The sequence below is a fragment of the Ranitomeya variabilis genome, chromosome 5 (assembly GCF_051348905.1).
Source record: "Ranitomeya variabilis isolate aRanVar5 chromosome 5, aRanVar5.hap1, whole genome shotgun sequence".
Lineage (NCBI taxonomy): Eukaryota > Metazoa > Chordata > Amphibia > Anura > Dendrobatidae > Ranitomeya > Ranitomeya variabilis.
In genome coordinates this window covers 486,634,562-486,650,661 of record NC_135236.1, presented here as the reverse complement: position 1 = coordinate 486,650,661, position 16,100 = coordinate 486,634,562, and positions in this window count along the sequence as shown.

Genomic DNA, 16,100 nt, shown 5'->3' with positions numbered 1-16,100 from the left:
CTCGTTAAAGGGTCGACATTAACTTTTAGGATTGCTACTTCCAATAGGTGTCACTAGAGTTCTAGTCCTCTTCCTCTCTGAAGAGGCAATTTGCATATTTCCTAGAGGAGCATTGCGGCTTTAAGTCTCCTCATCTCGGCATGCTTAACATGTCACTCCCCTCAAGGAGAAACGATACTTCTTAAATAACATGCATGTTGAAATGGACCTGTTACAAATTCGACATCAAAAACTGCTTTAGGCTATATGCAGGAACTGAGCGGAAACAGAACGGAAATTCATAGTCTTGACTCAGAATATGCCTTATATTGATTTCCCCCCAATAAAAGTGACGTCTCTTTTTCGATGTAAATTTCCAAAACCAAACACTGAAGAGGCTAAAAAAAAACAGTTCTGGGAAAAAAAACATTTCTAAAGTACATCAGAACTAAAAATCTCACTAAAAAAATAATTTCTCTTTGAATCTCCCTGCCTATAAAAAAAAATTCAGTGTGAACATAGTGTAAAGAGTGAAAGCTCCCCTTGGACTGACAGCTACTGTGTGAAAAGTCCACGTTGGTTTAAGTGTTGGGGGCATGTTGATTCATTTGAGTGCATTACTACGGGGGCAGTGCTGGGGTGGGTTCAATCAGCTTTCGGGGGCACTGGCGCCGCCCCTGTAACTAAAATCAGAATGCCGTTGAGGGAATAAAGTTCACTTTCTCCCTGTAGAATTAGGCTAAAGGTGGGCGTTGGGCAGGTTAGTAATGCTATTAACCTGCAGATTAACCCCGTATCTGCAAGTTAATAGTGTTTCTTCTGGTGACAGGTTCCCTTTCAGTTTCACAAGGTACAGGTCATTTTTAACAATGTATAACACTGATTTACCAGAATGTCATGTTGCTGCTGAGATACCCTTATCTCAACTACTACCAAGGAACAGCAGAAGATCATTTAAATTCATCAGGTTACAACACATCTCCTACTGAACAAATTACCCAGAGCCCAAGAATAGCACTAACATCTCATTATTTAAGACCGGGCAGTCCTTATGATGCCTTCAGTGTAGGAAGCAGGCAAGTTGATTAAATGGCTAATCTTCCACCATGACCTTTCCTGTCAATATTCATTCTTGACAATAATGCATTCTCGACTGTTGTCTCTTTAACCCTTTCTCGCTGGTAGAGTGCAGAGAACGCAAATAATGTAGGATGTTGTCCGGATGAACAATTTCCGACAAAAATATATTTAATTCATAAACTACATTATGTCTATACACAGTACGTGCATAGATTACGTGCATTAAAATACGCAAATATGTATATAGTGCACAGTATAAACTTGTGCACCCTCTTCGAAATACGATGTTATGATAGGGCTAGCGGAACGCACCTAATGAAAGTATATATTTATTAGGATAGATGCGTTCGCAGCCCGGCGTCCACCGTGCAGGAGAACCTGCTGCTAGCAAATAGCGGAACTAATGGCAGTGTTAGCTAACTCTGTTACTTCACAGAGCAGCCGTGAACTCAAAGCGCTGCACCCTGTTAGACTCCACAGAGGCACAGGCTAACTGTCTAAACAAGAGCAGTCAGTGGTCTTGCACGCACACGAAACTCCTCGCCGGAGGTGCCAGCATTCTAAGGGCTTATTTCGGCCAGGTCCCTGAACACACAAGCATACGAACTCCTCGCCGGAGGTGCCAGCATTCTAGGGGCTTATTTCAGCTGGGTCCCTGAACACACTCATACAAGACCACACTGGCGCAAAGTACATAAATGAAAGCAATACTAGCGCATGGCCATGCGGCCATGCGGCCATGCGAGCCTTATATAGCTGCAGCAAGTAAAAGACCTTCCTAGAAGGACCAATGAGAGGCTGCCATACCTGAGCATGTGACCCTAAATCTCCACTGAGAGATCTTGCCCTAGGCATGCTCAGTGTGTGCCAAGCAGGACTTAGTCCTAGCACCTACAGGACCTTCCTGAAAGGACCAATGGATTTAGCTGCAGTATCTGACCATGTGACCCTCGATCTCCACTGAGAGATCTTACTCAGGGCATGCTCAGAACGAGAAGAGCAGGACTTAGTCCCAGAAGCGTCTGCTCGCCGCTGCCCAGCACTGACTTCAATGGCAGAAGAAGGAAAAGCAGCAGTAACTCTTTGTACAGAGTGGGACTGAGCAAGTCGCTGGGACCGACATCTCCACTGAGCAGGCTCCACTGCGGCAGGAGAAGAATGGGAGACCGCAGCGGAGATGGCCCGAGATTCCCCCTGTGCAGAGGTGGGAACTCGATCCCTAACATTACCCCCCCTCCTTGGGCCTCACCACGCTCGAAGGCAGCAATGAGCTGTGGAGCCCGAATGTGCTCAGCAGACTCCCAGGACCTGTCCTCAGGACCATAACACTTCCAATCCACCAAATAAATTTTTTTGCCACGTACCACCTTGCACCCCAAAATAGCATTCACCTCGTAATCGTCCGTAGACGAACCCGATGCCCCAGCAGATGACTCGGAAAACCGGGACATGTATACGGGTTTCAAGAGGGACACATGAAAGGTGTCGGTGATACCCAGGCGTGGCGGAAGGGCCAAACGTAGACCACAGGATTAACCTGTTCGAGGACCTTGAAAGGACCCAAGTAGTGAGGTGCAAACTTAGCGGACTCCACTCGCAGCCTGATGTTACGGGCGGAAAGCCACACTAAGTCGCCAGGAGCAAAGGTCGGAGCGGGGCGCCGATGTGCATCAGCGGAGGACCTCATTCTCTCCTTGGAGGCCTGAATGGCATCCTGAGTGCGGTCCCAAATATCCCATGCTTCCACAGCTCAGTCTGCCACCCTGGAGTCGGCAGAAGACATGGGCCTAGGCACAGGTATCCGCGGATGCTGACCATAGTTGAGGAGGAATGGGGTTTGTCCAGTGGAGTCGGCAACCGCATTGTTCAGCGTAAACTCTGTCCACGGTAGCAAGGATGCCCAGTCATCCTGTCTGGCTGAAACAAAATGTCGCAGATATGTGACCAAGGTCTGATTGGCCCTCTGTATCTGTATGGTCTGATTGGCTGTCTGTAGGTACACCAGATTTTTATGGTCTGTGAAGACTTGGAAAGGAAAACGAGCTCCCTCCAAGAGATGTCTCCACTCCAAGAAAGCCAATTTCATGGCCAGCAACTCCCTGTCCCCGATGGAATAATTCCTCTCTGCTGGTGAAAAGGTCTTTGAAAAGAAGAAGCAAGGATGCCTCCGACCTTGAGCATCCTTTTGGAAGAGGACTGCTCCTGCACCAACAGATGAGGCATCCACCTCCATGATAAAGGGTTTGTCTACATCGGGGCGATGTAGGATGGGAGCGCTAGCGAAATGTCACTTTATGGAATTAAGGGCCTTGGAGACCTCCACAGACCACAATTTGGGATTTGCCCCCTTCTTGGTAAGGGCAACCAAGGGAGCTACCAACGTTGAGAAGTGTGGAATGAACTGTCGATAGTAGTTAATGAACCCCATAAAGCACTGCACCGCTTTAAGAGAATGCGGTTCCTGCCAGTCCATCACAGCCTGTAGCTTGGCAGGATCCATAGCCAAACCCTGGGCAGAGATGATATAACCAAGAAATGGCAAGGACTCCTGCTCAAACACACACTTCTCCAACTTGGCGTAGAGGGAGTTTGCCCGTAAGAGGTCAAAGACTTTGCGAACATCTCTCTGATGGGAGTCGATATCTGGAGAGTAGATGAGAATATCATCCAGATAGACTACGACCGAGGTGGTGAGCATATCCCGGAAGATGTCGTTCACAAAGTCCTGGAAAATGGCTGGGGCATTACAGAGCCCGAAGGGCATCACCAGATACTCATAGTGCCCATCCCTGGTGTTAAAAGCCGTCTTTGAATTCGTCCCCCTCACGGATGCGAATCAGGTTGTAAGCACCCCGCAGATCTAATTTTGTAAATACCCTTGCTCCCCGTAGCCTATCAAAAAGCTCAGATATCAGGGGTAATGGGTATTTGTTCTTAACGGTGATGGCGTTAAGACCCCTATAGTCAATACATGGACGCAGTTCCCCATTCTTCTTCTGAACAAAGAAGAAGCCAGCCCCAGCAGGCGACACTGACTTCCTAATGAACCCTCTTGCCAGATTTTCTTGGATGTACTGAGACATAGCCTCCGTCTCCGGGAGAGATAACGAATAAACTCGACCCCGAGGAGGCTCAGCACCAGGCAAGAGGTCAATAGGACAGTCATAGGGGCGGTGAGGTGGAAGAATCTCCGCAGCCCTTTGGAGAACACGTTTGCATAGGGCCAATAGTGTTTGGGGAGAGAGGAAAGATCTGCGGGTACCTCAGTAGTAGCAACCTGAACGCACTCCCTTTGACACCTACCCTCACAAGACTCACCCCATCCCAAAATTCTACCAGAAGACCACTCGATATGTGGAGAGTGGTACCGTAACCAAGGTTTCCCCAACAGGACCTCATCAATACCCTCAGGTATGACGAGCAGAGATATTGTCTCCTGATGGGATGGCGACATGGACAGAGTAAAAGGAATGGTCTGGTGAGTTATCTGTGAAGGTAGTGTCGACCCATTCACCACTCGTACCGTAACTGGTTGCGCTAGCATAACCAGGGGTATTGCGTGACATTGGGCAAAGGCGGAAGACATGAAATTGCCCTCTGCCCCAGAATCCACGCAGAGCTCTACCGAGTGGGAAGATGAGCCAATGTTAATTGTCCCCTTAAAGGACAATTTTGAGGCAAACGTCGCCGTATCTAGTGTACCTCCCCCGACTACCACTAGAGGCTGACGTCTCCTCGACCGCTGAGAACATCTGGTGGCAAGATGTCCAGACTTCTGGCAAACATGAGAAACCTTGGATGCCCAAGCGGTCCGGGACTTAGAATCCGCTCGTGACACCTCCCTGGCCTCATGTGACTCAGGAACCAGGACCGGAGATTCCAGAGGTCTGGCGAAGGTGGGAGCCAGCCGAAACCTCTGCCTACACTGGGCTCGCTCAAACCTCCGATCGTTAAAACGGAGGTCAATGCGGGTAGAGACAGTTATTAACTCCTCCAGTGTGGCTGGAATCTCCCTAGTGGCCAGAGCGTCCTTAACGTGATCAGCCAGCCCCCTCCAAAATATGGGGATAAGGGCTTTATCCGACCACTCCAGCTCTGAAGCTAAAGTTCAGAAACGGATGGCAAATTGGCTGACCAAGGACTCACCCTGAGTTAATGCCAGCAGTTGGAGCGCCGTATCATGGGTGACTTGAGGTCCTAGGAAGACCTGTTTCAGAGCGCTCAGAAACAACGGAGCACTCTGCACCACATGATCACCACGCTCCCACAGCGGCGTAGCCCATTCCAACGCCCTGTCCGACAAGAGGGACACAATAAATCCCACCTTAGCCTGCTCTGTGGGAAAACATGCAGCCAGAAGCTCAAGGTGAATAGAGCACTGACTCACGAATCCCCTACTAGATCTGCTTTCTCCAGAAAATTTTTCTGGGAGCGGGAGGCGCAAAAATGTCGGAACAGGGGTGGCAGTGGACAAAGTTGCTGCAGCCACGCTAGCTGCCTGTACAGCAACTGCGGAAATATCCGCAGCTGAGGTTGAGCTCTCGAGAGCCGCCAACCTACCCTCCAGCTGCTGGATATACCGCAAAGATTGCTTTATGTCCGCCATTTACTAGCCAGACCCTGGCGCTAGTATTATGTTATGATAGGGCTAGCGGAACGCACCTAATGAAAGTATATATTTATTAGGATAGATGCGTTCGCAGCCCGGGTTCCACCGTGCAGGAGAACCTGCTGCTAGCAAATAGCGGAACTAATGGCAGTGTTAGCTAACTCTGTTACTTCACAGAGCAGCCGTGAACTCAAAGCGCTGCACCCTGTTAGACTCCACAGAGGCACAGGCTAACTGTCTAAACAAGAGCAGTCAGTGGTCTTGCACGCACACGAAACTCCTCGCCGGAGGTGCCAGCATTCTAAGGGCTTATTTCGGCCAGGTCCCTGAACACACAAGCATACGAACTCCTTGCCGGAGGTGCCAGCATTCTAGGGGCTTATTTCAGCTGGGTCCCTGAACACACTCATACAAGACCACACTGGCGCAAAGTACATAAATGAAAGCAATACTAGCGCATGGCCGTGCGGCCATGCGAGCCTTATATAGCTGCAGCAAGTAAAAGACCTTCCTAGAAGGACCAATGAGAGGCTGCCATACCTGAGCATGTGACCCTAAATCTCCACTGAGAGATCTTGCCCTGGGCATGCTCAGTGTGTGCCAAGCAGGACTTAGTCCTAGCACCTACAGGACCTTCCTGAAAGGACCAATGGATTTAGCTGCAGTATCTGACCATGTGACCCTCGATCTCCACTGAGAGATCTTACTCAGGGCATGCTCAGAACGAGAAGAGCAGGACTTAGTCCCAGAAGCGTCTGCTTGCCGCTGCCCAGCGCTGACTTCAATAGCAGAAGCAGGAAAAGCAGCAGTAACTCTTTGTACAGAGTGAGACTGAGCGAGACGCTGGGACCGACGTCTCTGCTGAGCAGGCTCCTCTGCGGCAGGAGAAGAATGGGAGACCGCAGTGGAGATGGCCCGAGATTCCCCCTGTGCAAAGGTGGGAACCCGACCCCTAACATACGAGAATTTAACCAATATCTCACTGAACACAAGGACAATTTTCAAAATTTTGACAATAGAACTTTTTTTAACCCAAAACATGAAATTAAGGTTAATAATATAACTTTCATTACAAAATCTTCAGTTTTACTCAAAATAGTTGATGAAAAATAAATTCACCTCAAAACCGACTATATTTAGTATTTTGCATAAAGACCGTGATTTTTAAGGACAGCACCAAGTCTTCTAGACATGGAATAAAGAAGTTGCCCACCTACTTTCCAAACAACTTTATTAATATTTTCAACCAAAACAAGACATAGAGAGAGCAAGGTTAACACAAATGCAATGACATGAAATATTCATGAAGCACAAAAGTAAAAATAGAATAAAATAAAGCAACTAAACAATAAATACAGTAAATTCTTATGGAAATATTTCCAGACAGCGAAACCATTTTTTCAAAAAGGAAGGAAAGCAGCCATTCAGTAACGTCAATTTTTGTTCATAGGATGTATGCAAAGCCAGTTTGTCAAAAATATCTTGTGAAGACGGTACTTTAGAAGATTTCCAAAAAAAGCAATAGCATTCTTAGAAACTAAAAGCAGATGTATAACAAGTTTCCTAAAAGGTGGAGTCAATTGATCTGCATTCAACAAGAGCAGGGCCAACTGAGGAGACAGAGAAAAATCCAAACGTTTTAATATAATAGAAATAAGAGATGAGATTTCATCCCAAAAAGGTCTAATATGTGGACAAAACCAAAACAAATGGGAAAGGCTACCATAATGTCCACAATCCCCCCAGCAGAGAGAGGAATTGGAAGGATTAATAAATGCTAAGCGAGACAGTGAATAATGCCACCTAGAGATAAGCTTAAAATAAGACTCATGAAGAGCCATGGACATGGTGGCAGAATAAGTCAAGGACAAGGCCAGTTCCCAATCATCTAAAGCTACAGAAAGATTCAAAGTAGATTCCAATTTGCTCATGTATGGAGATTTTATAATTAGGAAATCATTATTAAACCACTGGTAGATATATTGAGTAGACCAGAGCAAAATATGCAATGACCAGAGTTGAATAAATTATTAATCGCCGGCTCCGATAAAGGAGGATGACCAGTCACCAGTGGCCTCAAAAAATCCTTTAAAATAGTAAACTGCATAAAAGCCAATGAGGGAACACCAAACCTATCTTTAAGGGTTGCCCACCTATTTTAACATCTTTTTCCATTCTTCAAGAATGGCCCTTTTTTAGTGCCTGAATGCTGGATGGAGGGTGATGTCCAGCTTGTCCCTTCAGAATTCCCCATAGGTGTTCAACTGGGCTCAAATCAGGAAACATACAGTACTTGACCACTGAATCACTTTCACCCTGTTCGTATTCAGAAATGCAACAGAAGTGTGTTTTATATCATTGTCATGTTGGAAAAGTGCACATCTACCAAGGCCAGGGAGTAATGGGAGATGTAATACCAAACCAAAGAAATGAGCTGGAACACAATTTCGTATGAGTCCAATGTGTAGGTGCACATTCACACTGTGGCCATTAGTAAACATAACCTAGGATAAAAAACAAAATGAACAAATACCCTGCAATAAGTAAATAGTAATTTTGCTTGTAAATAACATAGGGTACTTACTTAACACTATTTTGATGAAAAAAACGTAAAAGCCATCCCACCGAGACAAGGTCTATTATGATGGTCCAATCTCTAGTATTTGACCTGTCTATGTGCCAGCAGGCCTCAATAGATGGGGGCCGAGCCGGACCCAGGCCCTAGAATGCGTAACCCGGGCCTTTTAGGCCTGGTAGCTTACTTTTTGCAAACAATTATAATTACAATTTTGTGCATTTTTCATATCTTACTTTGCAATTTTGAAATAAACTTGTAAACGTTTATTTATTTGATTTCCTCCATTGGATTTACACAAGGGCCTACAAGGCCGGGGTTATGTGAAAGTGTGTATTTCAGACGTCACACATTTTTAACACCTGCCAGTGGAAATCTACGTAGACTAAATCCACAGCTCAAAAAGGGGAGCACCACCTCTTTATATACAAAGTAGAAAAAAATAGATGTATTAGTTTTTAGTGTAGGGTATATTCATTTTTGCATTAACTAATTTGAGTAAGACCGAAGATTTTGTAATAAAAGTTATACCTAACTTTGAAGATATGGATTAAAAAATGTTGTATAAAACTCTGTATTGTCAAAATTTTGGAAATTATTCTTGTGTTCAGTGAGAGATTGAATAAAATCTTACTTTTGAAAGAGAGGGGTACTTATTAAGGCTGAAATGTAGGCAAATAAAACAAATACATTTGTATATAACCAAATGATAGAAGCTTCTGTTTAGTATAATGTTTTTGTCAATAAACTATTTTTGGACAAAGGATCTTGAGGTTGAGTCTTTTCTCACTTTTGGTCCTACTGAAAACATGATCTTGTATATTGGATAGCTAGGTTACCGTATCAAAAACATGTTGATAACCATGGTTTAAATCATGGTTACTTACAGCCTCCACATAGTAGTCCACTACTTTATCAATTTTTTTTTACCATACTATACAATAGAGTAGAATACCATATGATACAATGGTACTATGCAAGACTGCTGTGTGGTTTGGTAAATCATTGTCATTGACATTTTTAACCTAGTATATCATGTATGCTTCACTATTGAGACAAAGCTTATTACTGAAAATCATTATACATTAAATCAATGGACCAGTTTGAAGACACTAAAAGATAGCATTTATCTAAAGTGCTTAGTCTTTATCAAGATGTGTTATTCTCTGTAATGGACTTTTGTTTATCTACCTAAAATATATTATCCTCCAAAATAATGTACTACAAATGCCATTCTTCTTATTAAATTACACTGATTTCATCAAAATTTAAGAATTTAAATAAACACTGCACATCACCATATAACCCAAAGTACTTTAGTTAAATCACTGTGTCTATTTAGGAAAAATAAGCAATTGTGAAGCGATTCCACCAGTTTTAGTGCAAATAAAAGTGACAACAATTGCACTGGAGAACCAACAACAAGACAACCCTCAACATCGAAATGATTTTACAGTTGGAGACCACAGACGATTACTCTGTCCTTATCTTTCCAGACTGATTCTGGAAAAGCCCTAAAAACTGATATTGAGAAGGCTCCAATTGTCCAAGTTTCCAATCAATCTTTCAGACACAGATCCCATGAGGGTGGCATGAGGCCCCAACTTCCTGAAATAGGACTTGTGCTCACAGCCTACTGTGAGGGAGTGCCAGGGCCGTAGGTGTAGCTGAGAATATCTGTTTACATGCGCTCTGGCCTCCCGCCACATGAAAACAATGTCCCCTTTGCAGAGTACCTTCAGCTACATCATTTGCACCGTCAGGTTCCCATCAGAGCGGCTGAAGTTCTGCTGCTGGCGTTGTTGCAAAAATAGAGACAGAGTCCAAGTTCAACTTAAACCAGACAACTTTACTGTTTTTTTCTCTCAGCACATCCATGTCTATTGCAGCATCAACATAGGGTTCCACACAGTTTACATCCTTCACTTTCCCTGTGCTCTCCCTCATGTCCTTCAGCACGTTCCTGGATCATACCATCTTGTCCGGTTTCGCAGCATCCTCCTTGTCCAGCTTCACTACTCTTAGGAGTTCCCCGTCCGCTTCGCACCAGAGAAAAGGGAATCTACCCACGTAGTAAGCTGCCACATGATAGAGCCACCTGCATTCCTATGCTGCTGTAATTCCTGATCTCCCGGCCTTGGATGTCTGGGCTTCTAGCTTCTAATGTTATGGGGCCCACTGTGTTGCCCCGGCCTCTAAGGCCCTCTGGGACTACCTGGACTCTCTGGCCCTCCTGAGCTGTCTGAGCTCCCTGGCTCCACTGAACTCTAACAAGGAAAACTCCTATCTTATCCACAGCTGGCCCCTCCTACGCTAACTATGTACACCAATGTACCCCAGCTAGTGTCCTAATTGAAGTACTGCACTTTCCCTATAACATATAATAGAACACAATAAATATATATACATTTAGCAGCATAGTGTATACAACACATATAAAGTAAAATATTAAACGGGTAGTGTAAAGGGCATGAAATCATTTTCTGCAGCCTCCTTACACTACCACTGTACTGCATGATTGGCATTCGGCAAAAAATATTGATAGGTCCGCAAACAATTGTCAGGTTCAACATTGGTGCCTTGTTCTCTTCACAGATGAGAGGAGGTACACACTGAGCACATGAGACAGATGTAAAAAAAAGTCTGGAGATACTATCATTACAATTGGAGATACGGCATAACCAGTTTGGTGGTGGGTCAGTGATGGTCTGGGGAGGCATATTCTTTGGAGGGTCGCTCAACCCTCCATGTGATGGCCAACCGTAACCTAACCTTGCTAATGTTAGGTTCTGAGCACAATCTGCAGGCTTACTCATTTATATTTTCAATGGAGGATCACACAAACCTCCACATGAAAGCCAATTGTAACAGAATGAAATCCTCAGAACCATTGTCCATCTTTATGCTGTTATAGTGGGCCATGGGTTCCACTTGTTGCAGGAAAAAGCCTGGCCTCATGTTGCTAGAGTGCTTTTGCAGTTCATGGATGAAGAAGACATTGATGCCATGTACTGGCCCTCACGTCGCTTAAACCTGAATTCATTTCAGAACTTCTGGGCCTAAATGAATTAGTATATCTGATGCCAAATAGTAAGACAGACTGTTCAGAAGCTCACTGATGCAGGTTAGAGAAAACATATCTCAGGACACCATCCGTTGTGTCACATTATCAGATGCCATGATAAAATCCATGTAAAAATTGAATTCCCCTATGATATAAATTTTTTACTTTGATTTCCATGGTGGTTTGGAATCCAGAACTCAAATGGCTGTGTTTGGTTTCCATTGATACATCTTTTTTTTCTTAATAAATTACACAATTGATATCAGTAATGATTTACAACTTTAATCATTATCTCCGATGAAGAACGTTGTGTGAAACATGTGTGGGCCGGACTGGGCATTTTGATTTCACTTTTACTTTGGTTGGTAGTATGCTGCTATTACTGCATTATTTACATGTACGTGGAATTATGTGGTGTGGTTCTATGCTGTTCGCAGTAACACCGGCAACAATTACTTCTTATATGTTTTTAATACATTGCTATTGAGTGTCAGCATGTTTATTGTTCGAGTTTAAATTTTTTTAAACATTATCTAGCATCCTGCACTTTGCAACTTATTTTCTCTTGTCTATGCCACTCATGCATACTTACCACATCATACACAGTATATATATATATACGTTAATCTATTTAAATTAACATGACCATATACAGTAAATACCTTGAGGCCTTCAGCTTTCTCCGCACCTTTTTTTTGGGGCTTTTCTTGTTATCTACATTGCTTGGATTCCTATACTGTTTTTAAATAGTTTTATTACTAATTTCTCAATAAAGGAAGTAACATTTTACACTAATGGTTGGTAAGTAATGGAATCTCCCAAATCTTGTCCTATCAGTTGGATTCATGACATATGGATGCCATCCAAGGGATGATCAATGAAAACAGGAAGCAACTGAGTTCAACTTTGTGTTATTAGAGTAGACTCCACTCCAATTTAAAAGTTTCTGGGATACACAGGGAGATCAGAAGAAATACACAGGTATGTGATATCCATCAACTTTCCGAGCATGCCCAAGTGTTCTTTTATTTTATACCCTTCATGAATATTGGTGTTTCATACATAAATGTGGTTGTTTCATACATGGTAGCAAACAGCAAAATGTATAGCTGCATAATAATTAAAAAACAGCACCTTAGCCCACCTAACTTAGTCACACCCCTCAACAGTCCTTTGTTATAATTCTCTTGCAAAAACTTCTGCACCCTAAGGACGGGTTCACACAAACGAATTTCACATGGTTAGACTGACTGTGTCTATGAGGTCTTAAGACCCGTAGATAGTCCGGCTATTGTGGTTCATAGATGGACTGTGAAATACACTTGTGTAACCCTGGCCTAACTGTGATAATTGGGAGGCCTGCAAATATTAACCCCTTCCTTACTTTAAAAGTGTATTGTAAAGCTGGGACCAAATACTGATGTAAAGGTGATATTTCGGTTTTCTATTTTTAATATAGCTCTACAAATTTAGACATACTTAGTGTCACTTTTCCATTATGGGGAATTGTTCTTAAAAGGAATGAAACAAAATAATCAATATTCAAATTAGAATAAGTTGGTGATATCACAAAATGTAGAATAACTAAAGATAACTAAACATTTTCTGAATGATCTGCGTAAAGCTAATTTATTTGATGTGCCAACATAACATATTGCTATTTTTAACACAAGCTAATTACACATGATTTCTGTTGTACTGCCACAGCAGAACATGTAGTCAGAGAGAGAAATATATCACCATCATCAAGTGATAAGTTGTTCAGTACAAGCGCTGCCAAGGTTCTGTGAAATGATTGGGTCGTGCATTGAATTTTCCATTATGTTCTAGTTAAATTAAATGTTGCTTTAATAAATCTTGGCATTGCATAGTATTGATGGGCCACAAGTGCTGACTTCTACTGTTAACATGGCTGGGCTGACTTGAATTAGCTCTACTGAAGACACTCTTGAGGATGAGCTCGAGAGACTGACTCCCTGTGGGCTTATGTGCCTCTTTAGTTATTAATTGAATATGTCTGTCAAAATATATTTTTTTGCAAGTGAAAGAGATCTATTTCCAAGGGTAATAATTTCTTAAAGGAAGCCTGTGAAGTCCCCTGATTTCCCCCAACATCTAGCGCTATGGGGCCAGATTGGTTTTATTTAATAAGGTGCTTTATGTAAATTACTAACACTGGAATGTTTGCAGGATGTACTTTTATCCTACAGGGATGCATATGCTGTTGAGGCAGGACTAGTCTGGTGGGACGTGTTTTCCTCTGGACCACTCCTGCCTCGAATCTTCAAATAATGCAAATCACGGCCTGATTGATTGTTTGCATACAAAACTGGTTAAAGGAACACCATTATAGAGGCTGTCAATCATTTCCAGAGATACATTAATAGAAGACCCAAGGCAGGACTACTTTGGTGGAAGAGACACCTCGCTAGACTAGTCCTGCCATTAAAGCATATGCGACAGTGCATGTTACCAGTTTTTAAATAACATATAAGCAAAATGGTAAATCACAATGATATGTTACCCATATCGTTACAATAGAGAATGGAGCAGTCAGGGGACCTGACAGATGCCTTTTAAGTCTGTAGGTGAGGTCAAATAAATGTACTGCAATGAGTCCACATAAGATCAAGAAGAGGGGGAAGAATTTAGCATAACCCACACCAGTAGAGGTGTTTTGACTTTCCTATGACAACAACGTAAGGGGAATTGAATATGTTGGATTTTCATTGACTTATTTTCCTTTACATATTGAATTCAACATGCATACTCAGGTACACTGAGTATGCATGGTGAATTTAATGAGAAGAGGCAGAAGACATCTAATGCCAGCTGTCGTTTTTCAACTATAACGTGGCCTTGCACTGATTAATTAATCCTATGGTATAACACTGAGATCTTCAGATATCTGAAAAACCTGAAATATTTGCAAATCTACAGTGTATTTGGGTCTACCAAACATATCACTATAATTCTAGTACACTTAAAGGTGAACTGTACTTTCAAGTAACTTCAGAAAAAGCTGTCATATACAGGGGTTGGACAAAATAATGGAAACACCTAGAAACATCAACAAAAGTTAGTTTAATATGGTGTAGGTCCACCTTTTGCGGCTATTACAGCCTCAATTCATACAATACAATTCATACGGATTCATACAATACAATTCATATGGATTCATACAAGGTGTGAATTGTTTCCAAAGGAATTTTAGCCCATTTTGCAGTTAAAACACCCTCCAGTTCTTTGAGCGACGATCGCAGTGGAAATCGACGTCTAACTTGAATCTCTAATATCGACCATAAATGCTCAATAATGTTGAGGTCTGGGAATTGTGGGGGCCAGATGAGATGCTTAACTTCATTAGAATGTTCCTCGTGCCATGCTTTAACGATTCTAGCTGTATAAATTGGTGCATTATCATCCTGAAAGATGGCGTTCCCCTCTGGGAACAGTGCTTGAACCATTGGATGCACTTGGTCGCCCAAAATGCCTAAATAATCTCGGCTGTTAATTCTTCCATGAAGGGATATCATTGGCAAGGCGGATCTCCACGAAATAGCACCCCAGATCATCACAGGACCTCCACTATGTTTTTCGGTTGGGAGAAGGCAGTCTGGATGGAATGCTTCTTTCGGCTGTCTCCAAACGTACACTCGGCCGGAGGTCGGAAATAGGGTAAACGATGATTCGTCTGAGAATATCACATGTTTCCACTGCTCGAGGGACCAATTCTGGAGGTTTATACACCACTCTAAACGGTTGGAAACATTTGTCATTGAGAGCAGCGGTTTTCTAATTGCAGCTCTTCCATGGAATCCAGATTTGTGCAGCTCCCGACGAACAGTTTTCGTGGAGACTGGGTTCTGTAGGTGTTCATTGAGCTCAGCAGTGATTTTCGGAGCCGTGGTCTTGCGATCCTCTCTCACAATTCGCTTTAGAGTCTGACGGTCTCTCTCAGTCAACTTTGACTTTTGGCCGGACCTGTGCTTTCCTGCGAACGTTTTTCCTTCTCTTTCAAATGCACTCATTACTTTGGAGACAGTACCTTTTGACACGTCAAGCATTCGGGCACTTTCTGTTACACTAGCGCCTGCTGTTGTGATTTCTGTTTTTGGCTCCCTCTGGTGGCTACTGGTGGTACTGGCTTACTTTTGTCTTTTGTTTCCAGTGCACCTGTTTCCATCAGGAATTGGGAGTTTCCTATTTAGTTTGGCTTCTCAGTCATTCTAGTGCCGGCAATCAATGTTATCAGAGCACCTCTGTTGCTTGCTACCTGCTCCAAGTCTGCAATTCAGCTAAGTTGGATCTTTTGTATTTTTGTGTTTGTTTTGTCCAGCACGCATTTATACACTCTTGCTGCTGGAAGCTCTAGTGATCTGAAATTACTACTCCGGTGTCATGAGTTGATATCGGAGTTAAAGTAATTTCAGGATGGCTGATTAGGGTTTTGAGGTGACCGCGAAGTCCTCTTTTGTATTTTCTGCTATCTAGTCAGAGGGCCTCTCTTTGCTGAACCTATATTCATACTGCGTACGTGTTTTCCTCTTACCTAACCGTTATTATATGTGGGGGGCTACTATCACTTTTGGGGTTTCCCTGGAGGCAAGTCAGGTCTGTGTATTCCTCTACTAGGGGAAGCTAGATCTCCGGCTGGTGCGAGACGTCTAGGGATAAAAAACGTAGGCACGCCCCCGGCTATTGTTATTTGTGTGTTAGGTTCAGCATCGCGGTCATCTGAGTTACCATCTTCCTAGAGCTAGTCCGTTTTTGCCTAAGTCCCTGCCATTGGG